This window comes from Propithecus coquereli, unplaced genomic scaffold (assembly GCF_000956105.1).
Source record: "Propithecus coquereli isolate 6110/MARCELLA unplaced genomic scaffold, Pcoq_1.0 Scaffold143, whole genome shotgun sequence".
Lineage (NCBI taxonomy): Eukaryota > Metazoa > Chordata > Mammalia > Primates > Indriidae > Propithecus > Propithecus coquereli.
The window spans coordinates 3570406-3590683 of NW_012138636.1; the positions used below are offsets into that span (position 1 = coordinate 3570406).

Sequence of the window (20278 nt, forward strand, 5' to 3'; positions counted from 1 at the left end):
ATTGGCTGCCCGTCCGGTCCTCCGCCCCCCGCCCCCGCCCAAGGAGTTCCCGGTGATTGGCTGCCGGTCCTACGAGCCTCCGCCCCGCCCCGCCCTGGTACAGCCCACCTCCTCACCGCCTCCCTGGACTGCGCGTTGCAGTCGCCGGTCTCTTTGTCCTGCGCGGTTGGGCGGTGAGTGTGTCCCTGGCCTTTCGCCTCTGGCGGGGAGGGGCCCCGGGTGGCTCGCGGCCCGGGTAGGGGTTGATCTCGCCCCGCGTCCCCTCGAGCTTTGCCCGCCGGGAGCTCCGCTGCTCCCGGCGGCCAGAACGGAGGGGTAGAGCAGCCCTCGGCGGCCCGGGGGGCGGGCGGCCGTGCCCGTCCCAGGGCCGCGCGAGGCACAGGCGCCGCGCCCGGCGGCAGGTAGGTTTCCCGTCGCCGGCCCCGCGCGGTAACAAGTTTGCGCTTTGCTTCCCCAGCACTGATCCGCCGGTACTTTGTAGCGGGTTTCGGGCCGGACCCTGCCTGCGGCCGCAAGAGCCCCCTCGGGCCCACCTTGGTTCGAGAGCCTGTCTCCAGCGTCTGCCGACGTGCAGCGGTCTCAGTTCTAAGCACAGGTATATCCCTGACCTTGAATGAAATGAAGCGACCCAGGCCCGGAGCACGTGGCCAATGGCGACCGGGGTGTTCCCAGGCGCGTGTTTGGTGCAGAGGCCCGAATCCGGCTCTGCCTTAGAAAGGAAATTCCCGCATACGGGCTTACCAAGCAAAACAGCTGCTTCTGATGGGGTTTTCGGACTTTATTAAAGAAAGTGCTGAGGCACTGACCAGAGAGCAGTGCAAGAAATAGTAGCGAGCCCTGTTTGAAAAAAAAAAAATCCCCCATCGCCCTTTCCTGTGCCCTTTTAAAGTTGACGCAGTGCTTTAAGAGGCTAACACAGAAGGGTAAAGTAACTCTCCATAAAACCCAGAGACGAGATTTTAAAACTCCTCTTTGGATCCTGTCTGGAGTCACAGGTGAACTGGAAAATATTTCATTACAATTTAAGCACTTTTGTCATTTTTTTTGTCCAGTTCATAGAACAAGTGGTACATTCAAGTTTTTTCTTTGTTTAAAGGTCATTTTAAAACTTTTCTCCCTTTTTATAGATTGAAGACGACAGACGCAAACCACTGAAGCTGGGATGCTCTCGTGCTGGTATTTCAGTGGACTTACAGGTCTGTCTGGAAGTATCCAGCCGTTAACATCACTAGAACGGTTTGTCCCACATCTGTGTAACCTGGCAGCCAAGGAGAGTGGACCGCAGTGCCTATGCGTGAACAGTGACGCCTTCACTGTACTAGTCAGTGGGGTGCTAGACCCTTGAATGAGCATGTGCACTGTGTGGCCCTCATATTCAAAATGACTGAACCAGTAGAGCAACGAGTCTGCATCAAATTTTGCGTTAAGCTTGAACGTTCCTCTGCGGAAACCGTTCGGATGATCCAGAAGGCCTTCGGGGACAAGGCAATGAGTGCAGCAAAAATAAAAGTGTGGCACAAACACTTCAAAGATGTTCGGGAATCTGTTGAAAGCGATTCACTTTCTGAAAGGCCTGCTACAAGCAGAACACCTGAGAATGTGGAACGTGAACTGTGTGAGGTCCCAAGGTGCCTACTTTGAAGGGGACTGAGGGGTCATTGTCCTATGTACAGTGTTTCTTGTATCTTCAATAAATATCTCTTTTATATTACATGGCTGCGTACTTTTCGAACAGACCTTGTATACCAACTATCACTCAATCTACAGTTACAATGGGAAAGCGCCTCTAATAAGGTCAAATATTATTACTAACTTTTATCAACCATGTGTCCTTGTACTGACACAGGAGTTAAAGTAGTAGGACAATGCTAATGGTGACAGGGCAGTGTAGAAGATGCTTCATGTTCATCTTTTCATTTAATTCTCACAACTTTGATAGATCCTATTCTCCTACAGATGAAGAAATGTGTTAGGTAGTAACTCAAGTTCTGTCACGCATAAGTGCTTCCCGAACAAGAAGCCTCACGTGTAACTTTTTGGCAGTGTGACTTCTGGAAAGTCACTTGAGATTTGGTGTCCTGGTGTAACAGTAAAATATTTAAACAGATTAGGCCAGTTGGAGGAAAGGACTACAATAGAGCTCTTATGAATATAATCTCTTCATATTATTTAACTGCATTGAACCTAGAGAAGGTTTCCAAAATTTGGCACGAAAGGAAGCATCTGTCAGTGTTTTAGGTATTTTGGGTGCATGTATCATAATGAGAAAAAGGGACTTAATAGGAAAGTATTAGAGCCCATAGGGAAAGTTCATATGGAAGGAAACAGCAGTCTAGCAAGATGGGCTCTGTAGCAAGAGCCCATACATGCTAGAACAAGTTCATTCCTATTAACCAATCTGCATGTCTAGCAGTTGAGATCTTTTTATTAGCCTGTCAGTTAAAAATAACTCATTTTCCAGAACCTTAAATAAAGGTATTTAATATTTACCCTGCGGTCATTCTTAATGTTCAATTCATAGAATTGTCCTGGCCTTTCCATCTAAACTTGATTTCTTTTTATATTGTTCAGCCTCATAAGTTCTTTGGGCACTGTATTCAACAAATATTGTTGGCTGGCCATTAATGCTGGGGCGGGGGAGGGAAAAAGGAAATAAGTGCACTTGTATGCGGTGAGTGGTGGCCATTTATAATTTGAGATAGGGCTGGCCAGGATGGACTATATTTTTCAATATAGACCTGAAAAAGCTGAGGGGAGGTGCCAGGGCTATATGTTTATAGTTGAGGGAAGAGTGAATGTGTTTAAAGGTTTGGAGAGAAAGCAAAGTAAATCTGCCCTTAAGGGGAGGAGAATTTCATGTCTGTATGCAGGGGTGGTGGGTGGTTATTTTTTTTATTTTTTTATTCCTCTTCACTTCTAGGAAAGCCAGGTTATTTTAAACTATGGTAAGATGGCAGCTTGCTTTGTGGCCTCCCAGGCCTCTGAATGTTTTAACTAGAATGCTCCCTACTGCCATATACATTCCCACTCTCAACCTAACTTTTCTCTGACCACTATCAGCCCTTCTTCCCCCTCGATTTCTTTATTGCCCTGTAATGGGCTTACAGCACTCAACTGTATGCTGTACGGTCCCATGTGTACTTGCCTGACTGCTCCTCCATTCTTTAGGCTCTGGACCATTCAAGCTAAAGTCCATCTTGATCCCCACCATATTCATAGGGTCTAGTCAAGTGCCTGGCATATCATAGGTTCTCAAATCCATCATGACTAGGACAAATGGCAGCTTCATTTATAATTAAATTTAATATCAATAATTGTTCTGTTGAGTTATATATAGCATTCAAATGAGTGGCTTAGTCTCCTACTTAAGGGGGCAGCATAATGTTAAGAGCCTTGGTTGAAACCCCTACCCTTCCATGTTTGATCTTAGACTAGTTATTTAGCCTCAGTTAGGTTCTATGAACTGGTAACCATAATAGCAGTTAAGATTGAAATGAGTTGTACATGGCACGTCTAAGTACCTGGAGAGTAGTAAACATTAAGTCAATGTTACTGGGTGGAAGTACTGCTTAATCATTTTAATAATACTGTATGGTCATTGCAATATTAGAACAAAATGACAATACTGGTATTTAGATAATACTAGAATAGCTTTAATGTTCATTTAGTAATAAAGCACTTAACTATGGGCCAAGTACTAGTCTAGGTATCAAGAACACATCAGTGAACAAAGTGTACAAAAACCAGTGGATATGGTTGGTTGTAACCATGTAACTGGCCACATTTCAAGTACTCAATAGCTGCATGTGGCTAGAAGCAGCACAGATATAGATCATTTCCACTACTCCAGAGCTTGGATTCTTTGGGTTCCTACTGATCCACTGATAGAGGCTTCCTGAGGAAAAATGCTGCAAAGCAACATCGGGGAGGAAGGGGATGTTGTTGTAACAAAAGGCCTCTAGGAAGTGGCTTCCTCAAATGGTAAGTAGTTAAAGGAAATTTGAGAGAAAACACTCACAAAGCCTTAACAGGCCATAGCAAGTTGTGGCAGAACGAGGAGTGCATAAGATAATTCACCAACAGTGGTCCAGAGAACATGTGCCCAGGGAATGGCAATGTTTTCCAAGTATAGTCATGATGAAAGATGTAAAATCTGCAAGTGTTAAAGTCTGACTGAAGGCTAGCAAATAGTTTTCCAGAATAAGCACTGGATTCACAAACCGCTCCATGTTCTACTCCAGAGTCCTAATGCCCCTTGATTCATTTGGCCTGAGGCCCTGCATCTGCCACGGATCAATTGCTCAGTGGCCACGTGTGGCTAGGGGCAGCACAGATGAACCATTTCCATTGCTGCAGTTTTATTGGCAGTACTGTCATAGAGATGACATGATGCAGCCACCTTGTGTTTCAGAAGAGAAAACCTGCCAGACTAGGACCTAAAGATACCAGGTCCTAACCTCTGAAACCTGTAAATGCTAACCTTATTTGCAGACATGATTAGATTAAGGGTCTTGAGATGGGGATTATCTTGGATAATCTTGGTGGGCCCTAAATGTGATCACACGGGAGGGAGAGGGAGGCAGAGAGGGACATTCCACACACAGGAGGTGGCTATGTGAAGACAAGCAGATTTGAAGATGCTGGCCTTGAAGACTGGAGTGAGGCAGCCACCAGGAGCTCGAAGATGCTAGAGCCCCCTAAGGGGGAGGCATTTGATTTGGCCCACTGAAACGAATTTCTGACTTCTGGATTTGAGAACTGAGAAAATAAATTCCTGTCATTTTAAGCCACTGCTAATACAGGCACTAAAGCTTAAGATCACAGACATAGCTGGGGCTAGAACCTCCCCACCTCAGCCTGCCGCCACGGTTTATTAGTACCTCCTGGGTGAGTGGGAGTAGATCTTGTCTAGTCATTAGTCAGTTTTTAAAATTTCATAGATATGGCAATGGATTTAAAATTTATTTAGACTTTAGTCGTGAGAGACATGAGCATGTGGCAAAAATAGGCAGGATTAGCAAATGCCTCCTAATAAAGCATTATAAAAACTAAAGGATCAGTTAATGATTTATTGGCATGTCATTTACATAGTACAAAACACCAAGCTAAAAAAATTCAAAAACCAAATTAAGACAATAGAAAAAAAATTCTAATTATTATAAACTTTGCCCTGTTTGTCATGCCCCAGAAATAATAGAGACAGTTAAAATTTTTTCATGAACAACCTGTTAGTTTTGGCTCATGTTCTAAGAAATGTAAACTTGGATCCCTGAGAAGTTTTAGAAACAGTACGACTAATAAAATTAGTTTCAGGGTAAACTGCCACAGGGCTCGTACTTAAGTCCTTTACGTTGTAATTTTGGTGTATCTAGGCTGCAATACTACTATGAACAATGGGAGACCACGAGTAGTATCATACTGGAGACTGGAAAGGAAATTGGGCCAAAGAACCTAGGTTTCTGAATGAGTTCATACTTCTTGAGCTCAAAATTGATTCTTATGGGAAGGAACAACACATGGTTCAACTAGCTCCTTAAACAAACATGTTAATGGACAAATATATCTGAAGTCCTTTTCTTTGCATTATTTTCTAGGTTTATCAAAATTTCTTTTATGTGAAACCATTTTCACCTATTCTGTATGAAAATACCTTATCTACAGACACTGACATGAATTACTAACGCTTTTTTATTAAAGTGTTTAAGCAAAACCACCAATTGACTAGACCATGATGTACTTCAGGCTATTTGTGGCCTCATGAATATTCAAGTAATGCTTTCCTTTAGTGAATGCTATTAAAGCTGAAGCCTAGGTTATAACTAGCCATACTCAGTAATACACACGGAAAACGTAAAGATCAAAACTCAATCCTTGGCTGGGTGCAGTGCGCACGCCTGTAATCCTAGCACTCTGGGAGGCTGAGGCAGGAGGATCACTTGAGCTCAGGAGTTAAAGACCAGCCTGAGCAAGAGTGAGACCCACCCCCACCCAACCCCCCATCTCTACCAAAAATAGAAAAAATTAGCTGGAGGTGGGGGAGTGGTGGCCACTGCCTTTAGTCCCAGCTACTTAGGAGGGTGAGGCAGGAGGACTGCTTGAGCCCAGGAGTTTGAGGTTGCAGTGAGCTATGATGATGCCACTGCACTCTACTTGGGGGTGATGGAGTCTCAAATAAAAAAAAAAAAAAAAAGCAAAACCAAAAACTCAATCCCCTGTTGATGAAAAGATTGTATATGTTGTTTATGTGTTAATTACAGTAATGCCTTTTAAAAGTTTTTTTTTTTGAGACAGAGTCTCTGTTGCCCTGGCTAGAGTGAGTGCCGTGGTGTCAGCCTAGCTCACAGCAACCTCACATCCTGGGCTCAAGCGATCCTCTTGCCTCAGCCTCCCGAGTAGCTGGGACTACAGGCATGAGCCACCATGCCCGGCTAATTTTTTCTATATATTTTTAGTTGTCCAATTAATTTCTTTCTATTTTTAGTAGAGACGGGGTCTCGCTCTTGCTCAGGCTGGTTTTGAACTCCTGAGCTCAGACAATCCGCCCGCCTCGGCCTCCCAGAGTGCTAGGATTACAGGCGTGAGCCACCGCGCCCGGCCCTTTTAAAAGTTTTGAAACTACAGAAACTCACTCTCATGGCGAAGGAAGTTAGATCAAACTGAACCCATTTGTCTACTCTTCATACCAAACCCCAGACCTGAACAGTTTATATATAAAAATCCATTTCAAATTGAAATTTAGATTATATAAAGGATATAAAGTGAGATTCTGACCAAAATCAGGTTCTGACTTTTTGCGGGGTGGGAGGCATGAGTGGAAAGAGTATATTTTTACTTAAACTCCTGCCCACCATTCCTCATTGCCTCTTCTATTTCTTACTGACAGAACTGAATACTTGTTTCCAACATCTGAGCTCTATCTCCCACTCCCAAGAGAAGTTTCATTATTACGAGTCTAAATATTTCTGCCTAAACATGGCCAATTTCATTCCTTTTGAGATGTCTCCATATAAAATAACAATCTCTAGCTCCCTGTTGAAGATTTAATTACCCAGCCTGCAGGTAACCTGACTATTCAAATGACCTCACTTCGAAGCAATAAGGTAGAAATGCTCCCACATTTCGTTTTTCACTCCAAGGTAACATTTTGCTCCTCCTAACAACCTCCTAGCTCCATGCCCTCTGCTTTGTCACATCCAGCTCTACAGGTTTCATGCTGCTTAAATCATGTCCCCACAAAGTCGATGAAAAATGGCTGAAGACACTCAACTTGTTGCAGCCTGAAATTTCTCCAAGACCCATGAAACAAAACAGAATTGTACCCTGAATATACACCCAAGTTGCAGGTTCCTGTGTAGCTCTATTTTGGTTTGGCCCCTGAAGGATCGTCAACCACAATAGCATGAGATACAATCTTCCCAGCAACCTTCCTCATGTGCAACATTTCTTTCAGAATGAGTCTGCTTCTTAGTCCAAATTTAACTTTTCTGCCATTTTTCTCAGAGTTCATTGGCTATTTGAGCAAACCAAATTTCGGGCCCTCTCAATGTTTTCATGGGTTCTGTGGGTAACTGGAGGACCACTTTGTGCATCACAACGGATATCATCCTGATGGAGAGCATCCTGACCTTCAAACCTTTTGTGTCTGTCAACATCTCTTGCTCTTGACATTACTTCATCATCAGAAACTACTTTTAACGTTCCAAGTGTCTCACTTGCAGATTTATTTAACTTTACACAATATTTCATATGAATTCTTTGCTTTAAATAATGGTCCCTCATTTTTATGGTGGAAAAAAGAGTAACTCTATTTACATCTATGAACTAAGCTAGCCGGCAACCTTGAAAGCACTGTTGTGGTCAGCTGAAATACGTTATACTCTATTCCAGCAACAGTGACTCCTCTAATTTCACAAGCCACACAATGAAAGATTAGTAAAAATTTCTACAGAAGAATACAAATGATCTTTGGAGAAGAACCTTTGAGGAAAGTTTCAGCACCATACCATCTCGGCGCAAATGCCTTCTATTTTCCCACCTACAAAGGGTAGAAAATAAATCAGCATTTTCTCACTTGTCAAATGAATAGGAAAATGATACTTGAAATACTTTAGTTATATGCAAGCAGCACTATCCCCTAAAAAGAACCTAAGATTTTTAAAAAAATACATCCTAATAACATGTAAATTGCCACTTGTCTTGGCTGTATATTTAGAATGAGCTAGTTTGGAATTATGATTTTTCTGTTGATGTCGATTGATAGGGAGACTCAAATGCAAGATACCAAAATAGTCTATGTCCAAATACGTAACAAGAGAATGGATGCTGTTGTCTCCAGCTTGTCTAATACAATATATGTGGTTGGGTTCCTAGGAATACATAAGTATTGCTCCCCAAATTCATCCTGCAGATACTACCTAGTGTATCAGCTTAAAACAAACACATTGAAAAATACCACCTTGAAAGCTTTGAACACATATTTCATTTATTTCTCATCAAAGTTTGAAAAGGTTTTCACAAATTGTGATTGTACAATGCAGATGCTGGAATTAAAATTAAAACAAGCTTTTTCAATACTTGGATGTGACTTTAGATTTTATCTATTGACGGGTGTTTTTTACTGTGGTGAAAAATGTAGGTAACATAAAATTTATTTTTTAACCATTTTAAGTGCACAATTTAGTGGCATTAAGTACATTCAGAATGTTGTGTAACCATCACTATCCATTTCCAGAACTTTTCCATCATTCCCCCAAAATTCTATACCCATTAAACAGTAACTCCCCTTTGTCCCCTCTCCCTAGGCCTTGGTAACCTCTATTCTACTTTCTGTCTCTATGAATTTGACTACTAAGTACCTCATATGGGTGGAATCATACAGTGTTTGTCCTCATATCTGGCTTATTTCACTTAGCATGTTTTTGAGGTTCATCCATGTTGTAGCAGATATCAGAATTTCATTCCTTTTTGAGGCTGAATAATATTCCATCGTATGTATATACCACATTTTGTTTATCCAACCATCTATTGATGGACATTTGGGTCGTTTCCTCTTTTTGGCTATTGTGAATATTGTTGTGAACATTGGTGTACAAGTAGCTGTTTAAGTCCTTGCTTTCAATTCTTTTGGATACTGAGAAGGGAAATTGCTGAATCTGGTCATCCTATTTTTAATTTTTTGAGGAACCACTATACTGTTTTCCAGAGTGGCTACACCATTTTACATTCCACCAGAAATCCACAAGGATTCCAATTTCCCCATATCCTCACAAACACTTGTTATTATTTTTTTTTTATGAACAGTCACAATTGTACATGAAGATTCAGGTGTCTACAAGTATTCTCTTCCCAATTGCACAAGTTTTCCTTTTTTTTTTTTTTCATTTCCAATGTTTTTCTTTCAGTGAAAATACAGACCCAGGCTCAAGACTTACGATATTAAGGTACTTTAAGATGATTTTGTGTAGTTTGCCGAATGCAAGAATTCAATGCATTTTGACATGTTTCTTTACTGGAGAAATCTACGTTACCTTTTTGGGAGGCTGACAGGGTTGCTTTAAGTGTTTGCATTAGAAAGGCACCTCAAAATGTAAACGTGACCTTATCCCACTTGAACTATCCTTAAGTTAGCAGAAAAATCACGAGCTTGAAACTGCCTGGGAACAACGGGAACTCACCATTTAACTAAGGCGCTTAATCCCCATAAGCATAGGAACCCACTGTACTGCACCCCCTAAAAAGTGTGTTAAGGATAGGAATACAAGCTCACCCACTATTTTAATGCAACCGTTCCCTTCAAGACTGCCAACTCTTCAACACTGATGGAGTGAGCGTCAGGGGCCTAATCAGGTCGCACTTTACTACCACGGGTTCCTTCTGCCAAGCGGCAGCAGAGCCTCTCTGGCCTCTGCGGAGAAGGCAGGTGCACCTGATGGACGCCAGGTAAAGCCTGAGCTCCCGCCACTGGGAGAACTAACTTAACGCCCCGCCCACACCTCACCTCCGCCTCCGCACCGCTAGTCCTCAGACTTCCTGTCCGCGCCCACCTCCCCTCGACGTCCCTCGGCTCACCGGCCCGGAGCAGGCGAAGGACTCCGGGTGTCCGAGTCAAGCGAGAGGGAGCAGGTTCGAGTGGCCAAAAGCAGGACCAACACCTCCACCCTCGCGAGAGTCCTGACACGCCCCCCCCATCCGTGACCGCGAGAACACGGAAGACGCGTCTGCCAATCACTTGATGGGGGCGGTCTGGGGCGCATGCAATTGGTTAAGCATGGGAAATCTCGCGTTCCATTGGCCCCCTTTCTGGCCCCAACTCCACCCCTCGGCCTGAGTCCCCGCCCCCGTGAGCGGGTCTCCTCAGCCCAGAGGGTGAGGAGGAAACGCCAACGCTTACCTTTGGGTCCTCGCGTTGGAACTGCATGTTGGTTCTGACATGTCCTGTCTCGTTCCTAATCTCGGCCCTCTACCCTGTGTCCCACCCTGGCCCAGTCCAAGGCCGGGAGAAGGCAGGGTCGCATGGGCCTTGCCTATCAAGATATTTCCCTTAGAGCTTTCTAATCTCAACACTTTACATCCAGCTCTGTATAGTATGACTTTTTTTTTTTTTGAACAATCATTAAACTCCCCTCCCTACGCCTTAACTCATTAAATCATCAAAGTAACCTCAGTGAAGTACAGCTATCATCCCCATTTTTCAAGGCAGGAAAGGGAGACAGCACTTAGTGATCTGCCCGCCACGTTTGCTTTCCAGATACCAACTGTACTCCGCCCTTCTCGTTCCTGTTGCCCGTACTTTAATTCAGGCCTTCATAATTACTTGCCCGGATTACTTCTACAAACAGCTCCTAACTCCTCTCCTGGCTATCCTCTGCAAAGCCAAGGATTAATCTTCCTAATGCAAAGCTGATCATGTCTCTCAAATCCTTCTCAAGTCTCTCAAATGTCACGTCCTTCTGTGTGGCCCCTTGTTGCCTATAGGTTGTGGCAGAGACTGCTTTTCATTGAAATGTAACATGCTTACAGGTAAGCACACAAATCATGAATGCACAGTCTGCTGAAATTTCACAGACTAATCACACACATGCAACCGGCTCAAGATACAGAACATAACCCGCACTCTAGACTTGTTTCCTTCCTGTCACTAACCACTCCCTTCCACCCAGGGGTAACCACTATTCTGAGCATAGAGTAGTACCCTTGTGTTTGTATATTATATAAGTGGAACGATTTGAGCATACACTCTTTTGTGTCTGGTTTCTTTAACTCACTATTGTGTCCATAGGTCCATTCATATTTTGAGTATAGTTATATAGTTTGTTCAGGAGAATGGGGTATTGCATTCCATTGTGTGAATATATCACAATTTATTTATTCAGCCAATTGTTGATAGGCATTGGAGTAGTCTATATTTTGGAGCTATTAAAAATATTGCTGCTATGAACATTGTATGTCTTTTGATGATCATCATGAATGAAAAATACATTTCTGTTCAGTACATACCTACAAATGGAATTCTTGGATCATGGAACATAGATTGTACTATGTTCAAATTTAGTAGATAGTTTCAAAACAGTTTTCTAAAGTGTTTGGGCCAACTTACGTTCTTATCAGCAACGTATGAGGGTTCCAGCTACATTCTCATGAAAACTTGGTATTTTCCATCTTTTTTCATTTTAGCCATTTTGGTGGGCAATAGTTGTGTCTCATGTGTTTTTTAATTTGCATCTCCCTGATGATTCGTGAAGTTGGGCACCTTTTCATCTGTTTATTGGCTATTAACAAATAACTTTATGAAGTGTCTGTTAAAATTTTTGCCCATTTTTCTGAGTGTCTTTTTTATTTGAATTTTCCTAACATTTGATTATAAAAAATGAAATATTTAGCAAAGTTTAAAGAATTTTACACTGAACATTCATAACCTACCACATAGATTCTACCATTAACATTATATAAAGCTCAGTTTAGGATATTTCTGTTCTCTTTATCCATCTTAATGTCATTATATTCCACAATAAATTGCAGAGAGCAATACATATTTAGCCCTCTAAATATTTCAGCATGTATATCATTAGCTGGAATTTAATATTTAAGGTTTCTTTTGATGTAAAGTTTACATGCAATGCACAAATCTTAAGTGCATATTTGCTGAGTTTTGACAAGTGCATTCACTTGTGTAAACCAAAGTTCTATCAAATATAGAACATACTATCACCCTGGAGAGTCCTTCACGCTCCCTCCCATTTCCACTTTCCCAGGGGCAACCGGTATTCTGGTTTATTCCCCACTGTAGACAAGTTTGCCTATTTCAGGATTTCATATAACTGGCGTCATACAGTATGTGCTTCTTTGCAAAGCTTCTGTCACCCAGCATACTGTTTGAGATTCATCCCTGCTGCATGTGTCAGTAACTCATTCCTTTTTATTTCTCAGTAGTATTACACTGGATGAATAGATCACAGGTTGTTTATCCACTGTGAGAGGATTTTTCTTTTAAAGCCACATTATTGAAATATGACTGACATGCTAAAAGCTCTACATATTCAGTGTACACAACTTGATGGGTTTGGGATGATAAAACCATCAGCAAAATCTATGTCAAACCTATTCATCGCCTTCAAAAGAATCCTCCTGCCCTCTTTATTTATGCTAATAATTCTCAGAAGTTTGTTTATATTCAACTTTTAAAAAGGACGTGGGCACCTCCCTGCCAATCCCCCTCATATGTAGTCATTTTCATTAGCTTCCTACTTCCTTTGTAAATACATATATGTACACATAATTTATTTACCCTTGTTTTATGAAAGGTAACATACTAGATACTCTCTTCTGCATCTTGCTCTTTTTCAGAAATGGTATAATCTTTAGCAAGTTATCTACCCTTTGAGTTTATTCATCTGTAAAATGTGAAGAACACTGTGTGTGAGGGTTAACCAGAAAGACACATATAAGTAACTTACCACAGGACTGGGCAAAGTGTTCATTACAATAGATGCTACCTCTACACTGTCCCTGCAGGGCTACTTCCATCTGCTGTCCATGTGGTAAGATGGCTAAAACTCACACCAAACATCCCTTTAGACCATAGATAAAAATGCCCACAAAAAGTCAGGAAAGCACAGATCATCCCACCTTACATGGTTTGTAGCTTTCTCCCTAAAGGAAATAAAAAGTTTGCAGTCAGTTCATGAATACACAGGATCACTATCCAAAGTTTACTTTCCGAGACAAATTTAGGAGGAGACAGTCTTGTGTATATGCATACATTGGGTTCTTCCACCTTCAAACAAAAATCAAGGTTTCCAAATTCCCTTACCTATTTGAACACTCTCACTGGTCTATCCAGAAAAGTCTAGAAGTGTTGTGGTAGAGGAAAACTTTTCCTCTACCAACTTAGGTTCCAGTGCTCGGAGGCCTGCAAATAAATTAACAGACAGATTAATAGGGAAAAAAATTTGTTATACATGCACACAAGAGCATTATATAAAGAGTAGCTCTCTGAACAGGTAGGGGTAAGGGTTTATAGATCAGCTTAATGGGTGTGTGTGTGTGTGTGTGTGTGTGTGTGTGTGTGTATGTGTGTGTTTTAAGACTTCAGAAAAAGTACGAAAAGTTCCGATATGGCTTATTTATGCAATTCAATACCTTTGGAGTTCCCAATGCTAAATTAGTCTCCTCCCTCACAAGAGGCTCCCTCAGAGAGGGGTTTACGGCAGCTGAATTCTCAGAAAGGCCTGCTTTACTCATCAAAAGGAAGTTTAGCTAAGGCTTTTTTTCTGCAGCTGGTGTTTATTCAGATGTTCTCAGACTGAAGTAGTCTTTGTGCCATTTTGATGGGTTGTTAGTCCCTTCATTGCTCCATCTGAAATGTAACGAAGTTCCATTGACAAGGAGCTATGTTGAATTTTAGCGAAAGAAGACTCGGATTAGCAGCTGGGAGTTAAGAGATCTGTGAAAGGCAAGAACACAGCTTAGAACACGGGTGAATAAGCAGAAAAGAACAAACATGAACTCATGGCCCCATGTTCTGTTGAACCAGTCTCCCACTCCTCAAAATAGGTCAATTAAACGATAGTGCCTCATTTATTTGATGTGGAATGACCTGTTTTTTTATGTGCTGTAGACTAGACATTATTTTATTTGCCAACATTTGTATAAGCTCTTCTTTGTCGGGTGGTCAATATATACAGGACATGATGATTTTAGGGTACAGAGGCTAAATTGCTAACTTTTGATTGGCATGTTTCCAAGGTCTGCACAGTGGCACTGAACCCTTGTTCCATTACTTTGGAAATGCTTAGACTTGCTTTTTCTAGATCATAAGTTCCCAAACTTAGAAAAGGGGTCCTTATTGTTGAATTTACCTTGGTGTTGCGATACATGGGTGGATTGTCCATGATGTGTCGTTGGGTGCATCTATGTTGTGTTACTTTATGTACGAAGGATGCCAGGTTTGTAATTTGGCTAGCGTTGAAGGTGGGATATCTGGTGAAGGAAGGTACCGGATATCCAAGTACATACACATTACCCTGACTATTTAGGTGGGAACCTTTTGTATACCTATTGCCACATAAAATAAAGAGATCAGGGTTCAAGGTCAGATTGGAACCTGTGACCCACCAGGTTGGAGTCCAGGGTCCATTGTGACCTTTGACATTAGTTATGTTGGCATCTGCCCATCTCCATTTCCCATGTGCCTATGTTAGGCTATAAGAGCAAAACAGGTTGCAAAATACCTGGTAGAATTGTCAAAAAAAAGGTACTGCCAGATTTTTCCTAGAGCTCATTTTATGTTTACATTTTTATGTTTCACTTGCCCTGAGGATTGAGGAGAGCAGGCGGGGTCCGGCCCGAAACCCGCTACAGAGTGGCGGCGGATGCGCCCTGGGGAACCTGCCGGCTGCTGGGCGCGGCCCAGGACTGGCACCGCCGCCCGCCCCCCGGGCCGCCGCGGAGCAGCGGGACTCCGTACGGGCAAAGCTCTAGGAGACGCGGGGCTCGCAGGCTGCCAAGGAGCCCTCTTCGCCGGAGGCCAAAGCCCAAAGATACACTCACCGATCAACCACGCGGGACAAACAAGCCGGCATCCAAACCGCTGCGCCGCCACCCGGAAGGTGGCACTGGAGGGGGCTTCCGCGGCGGGGCGAGGCGGAGGACCCCGGGGCGGTCAGCCAATCACCGCGAAGACTCTGGATGGGGGCGGAGCGGGGAGGAGGACAGCCAATCCCCGGACGGGACCGGACTTTGGTTGCCGGAAGTCTTCGTTCTGCGCGGAGCCTTTCGCTCTTGCTGTGGCTGGAGGGCCAGCCGACCCTGCGAGGAGCATCTTTCAGGGAAACTCGGGGGGCATGGGCGGAGAAGCGGACTCTTCTTCTGCCCCGCCAGGCCGTGGCCCTCACGGATCTGGTTCTCCCAGGCCGACGTGCCTCCCTCGGGTCCTCTCCTGGGGAGGCCTTCGCGGTTACCGTCTCCTCATCTCAGCGCCATGGCCACGGCTTTCGGTCGCACATCCTCCTGGAATCCTGAGCTAGGAGTCGTTTGCCACCTTTTTATTCACTTAGTATTCAGCATTGGTCCATTAAGTGCCTGCTATATATGCCATGCAGCCTTCTAAGCCTTAAATGCACGAAACAAAGGCCTTCCGTAGACTGACATTATTAGTGGAGAACCAAAAATCAAGATGAAATATAAAATATGTCTTAGGGTGTTAAGTGCTAAAGAGAAAAAAATAAGCATTTATTACAAATCTAAAAACTAAAAGTAGTAAATAATCTTCTCTGTGAACAAATGACCCCTCTGATACTAAGAAACAAAAGAAAAACTCATCGGGACTGGTGTTAACTGTGCTGCTTTGGAAAATACGTTTAACTGCAGAAATGACTAAATAGGATGAAAGGCTCTTTACCAAGAGCGACGTCTGGTTGACTCCTGCACACCTGACTAGTGCCCTATTTTGGTCCATATTTGATAATGCAGAAGAAGAGACCTAGATGGATAAGGGCCATCGCCCTGGGGTGCAGGACACAGGGTCCACAGTCCCAGTGGCCTCAGGAAGACTGTTGTGCTGTGGGGTAGTGATCTTCAAACCATTCAGCTCCCCAGTCCCCTCTCTCCCAGACTTTGAATGGCCTCGGCTTGCTTTATCCTTCCCGCTGCTTCACCAGCTGGAGGGCCCCCACCTCTACCAGCAGCATGGCTTCCACCCTTCCTTCCTTTCTTTCCTTCTTTCTTTTCTTCCCTTCCTCCCTCCCTTCCTTCCTTGCTTCCTTCCTTCCTTCCTTTCTCTGTTTCTTTCCCTCCCTCCCTTCCTCCCTTCCTTCAACAGGGTCTCGCTCTGTCACCCAGGCTGGAGTGGAATGGTGTGATCATAGCTCACTGCAGTCTCGAACTCCTAGACTCAATTGATCCTTCCACCTCAGCCTCCTGAGTAGCTAGAACTACAGGTGTGGGCCACCATGACCGGCCGGAAACATCTTTTATTAGTGTTGCTTTACATGGTGTTTTACACACATTACAGTGTGGTGAACACATCCATCTACTGAAATAACACTGTTCTCAACTACACAAGCAATACTCTTAAAAATCCTGTATGCACATGTCTTTAGGCACTGTTTTGCATTCATAATGCTGTGGTCACCACCCCATTTGTAACTATGCTTACTTCATTGAATTCTCTTTTCCTCCTCTCCTTTTCCCTGCCAATTAAATGCACAAGCTATTTTTATCTAGTAAAATATGTATATTTTTCACTGTATAGTTGAGTAAGGCCAGGGACAAGGGGAACAATGATTATAAAATAAAGTGAAAGGGAGAAATGCTCAATCCTTGGAGTAATAGCCTCATGTTGGGATGTGTTTATTCTTTTATAGAAAAAATATGTGTTGAGAACCTACCATATGTCAAGCACTGTGGTAGACCTGGGGGTAAATAGATTATGAGAAAAATAAAACCCAAAACATGGGCCTTGCTCTTGTGGAACTTTTAGTGTAGTGGATAAAACAGACATTAATACAAGAATCATTTAAAAATGTAAAATTACCACTTAACAGGAGCTCTTAAAATGGAGGTGTCTAGGACCCAACTGTGAAGTTGAGGAAGGGATGATTAAACAGAAAATTGAAGATGAGTTTATAAAGCCAAGGAGTGGAGCTTGGGGTATAGTTCCAGGTAGAGGAAAGAGCCTGTACAGAGTATGCGCTCTAGGAAGGAGCTCAGTGTACCCATGGAAATGTAGGAAGGCTGCTATGACTTCTGCACAAAAGCCAAGGGTGGGGATGGAGAGACAGGCAGGATAAGCATGATATAATCTGGGCTGCAGGGAGGGTGTGGCTGGAGATGCTGGTGCTGCCAGACCATGCTGGACCTTGTAGATCATGTTAAAAAGGCCCATAGATGATGCTCTTAATAATATGCTGTATAAATGCATGTCAATTCAAAGTTGATGTTTGCAAGACCAGCATGTGTTCAGGCCAGCATGTTTACAGATAATAATAGTTAACCATTATTGCACACTTATTATATCCTCTGCACTCCTTTAACTGCACCGTATAGATTAATCTTGTTTAATCCTTCCGACTACTCTATCCAGTAGGCATGATTAAATTCCTTATTTTGCACCGGAGGAATCACATATTGCTACTATTTTGTGAGAACTAGTCTATTTCCAGTCTAATAGTATAGATGGCTGGTGAACATATTAGGAATTCTAAGCACATCTAATCAGTGTAGCAGCTAGTGACTCAAGTTGCACTCTAACACTCGCACACTTGTGTGCACAAACACACACATATTTAGGAAATTGGAATTATAGCTGCAATGGCAAGATGGTGGACACAGGATGGCAGCACGGAATTTTCAATTTCTGTAACTCTGAAGGTGCTTTTCCTTAAAAGTGTTTGTGGAACTTGATTTAGAATGCTGTAAAATCCAGAATTATATTAAGGCAGTTATATTAGAAGTTGCATGTTGACCTGAATCCAAATAACAGAGCTCCCTCTCTTACAGCATTTGATTATACTGGATTTTAAATATTGCTTTTTCTTTTAAAAAATTCCCTTAAAATGATTATGCGTTATCCATTATGCTTAGCATCCAATGTATTTTATGAGATTACTGTATAAATTATATTTGGTCAGTCAGCTAGACTAATTAGCATAAGGCAGCCAGTTGAAAGTAGAGTTGAAATGAACTATTTAATTCTATTAAAGAAAATTAAGTGAGGAGATAGACCTGCTTCTTCTGTAGCATGATTTTATTGAAACTGCTTGAACTGAATTCTGTTCTACATCAAAAAAAAGAACACAAATCCCTTAGGTTCTATTTCTGGCTCTACCACAGGCTTTGCTATTATCCCCACAGCAAGATGGAACGTGTTACTGTTTTGCCATCTGCAAAATGTAGGCAATGCTTTTAGCCTTTTTCACAGAAGTAGCAGGATTAATGAACACCGCAAATGACTTTGACCTATTTTGTAACTGCAAATGCATTTTATGGACATATTTTCATGAGAAAATATGATCTTTTTTTCTGATGAGTTAATGTGAGGCTAAAACTTTAAAATCTGGAATATGTAGTTTATCAGCTCCTCTTTAAAATTCCAGTTTCCAAATTTAAACAAAAGGAGAATAAGATAAATCTTTCAAGTACTAATCAAAACAGTAAGAAGGAAGTGAAATGGTTGCATAATAAATGGAAGTCTATTTGGTGTTTTTTTTTTTGAAAATACACTATTTTCAGTAATATTAGTGAGAATATCTGAAATACATTTTTTCTTTTTTTGCTGTTTTTTTTTGTTTTTTTGAGACAGAGTCTTGCTCTGTTGCCCTGGGTAAGGTACAGTGGCATCACTGTAGCTAACTGCAACCTCGAACTCATGGACTCAAGCTATCCTCCTGCCTCAGCCTCCCAAGTAGCTGGGACTACAGGCAGGCACCACCATGCCTGGCTAATTTTTCTTTTCTTTTCTTTCTTTTTTTTCTTTGTAGAGAGGGGGTCTCACTCTTGCTCAGGCTGGTCTCAAACTCTTGAACTCAAGCGATCCTCCCACCTCAACCTCCTAGAGTGCTAGGATTACAGGTGTGAGCCACCGCGCCCGGCCTGACATACATTTTAAATAAGCTTATGTTGAATGAGGCTCGCCTGCTGGACAAATAATGTCAGAAGTAAATTGGTGTATTCATGGGAGTTACCATGGCAAAGCCAGTTGAGAAGTTCGTAGTGATGCACTTTATTTTCCATTTTATTTCTTTTAGAGACAGGGTATTGCCATGTTGCCAGGCCGGAGTGCGGTGGCTATGCATATTCATGATCATAGTGCACTACTGCCTACAACTCCTGTGTTCAAGGGATCCTCCTGCCTCAGCCTCCTGAGTAGCTGGGACTACAGGTGTGCACCACCACGAGGGGTAATGCACTTTAGAATGACTCTCGATCTCTCTGAGATCCTTCCGTCTATCCCAGTACTGATGCTGAGGACCTGGGATTGGTGGCACACGAAGTCAGAAATACTCTCACACTCCGTGGTTACACAGGGCTCCGACTAGTCAGAAGATACTCTTAACCATCCTAGGGGACTGTGACTGGTCCACATCACTGTAGGAGAGCTCAGTCCTTACTTCAGCAATCGGGTGAGACACACATTGTGATTTGACTTATTTTTGAAAGACAGAGCCCAGGTCAGAATCACAGGGAATGCGATCAACTATAGTACTTCAAAATACTGAGCTGCTTAGTGGGAAGTGCTTAACTCCCCACTCCTATAGATTCCAAGTGGAGAAACTTCCGGTAAAATACATGCCTGGCTTGCCTCTGCTCCCTGCTCCCTGCCTCCCATGAGGTCTTACCAACCTCATTTTGGGACAGACCCATCATGGAGGTCATGGCTGTGCAGACCTGAGGAAGCTTTTAAGTATATATCACACAGAAGAGGGCAATACCACAGTAGCCTGGACCTCACACACACACACACACACACACACACACACACAATGCATCAATACCCATTCCCAACCAACACTCCTAGATGGGGATAGTTAAAAAGGTTAGAGTCCCTTTTGGACATCGATTATAAAGAAAATGATATCTGCTCTCTCGGGTCCGAAGCTCTAGCCCATGTCCTACAACAGCGCTCATATTGTCATTCACTTCACCTTTAGCCTGTGCCCAAGAAGCCCCTTTCTACTAAATACACTTCCTCTGACTTCTTGGACCTTTTCACATTACACATTCCGACTACCCATCCTTGCTCCAGTTCCCAAGGGGCAGAACCCCCTGGGGTTCTCCCTCT

General features: G+C 42.9%; 1 long non-coding RNA gene across 1 annotated transcript; it reads left to right on the top strand.

Moving 5' to 3' along the window:
- The first annotated feature begins 116 nt into the window (after nt 1-116).
- LOC105806713 lies at nt 117-1625 on the top strand. Its single transcript, XR_001137285.1, has 3 exons — nt 117-173; nt 458-595; nt 1128-1625. It is a non-coding gene; the product is annotated as an uncharacterized LOC105806713 (long non-coding RNA).
- The last annotated feature ends 18653 nt before the right edge of the window (nt 1626-20278 follow it).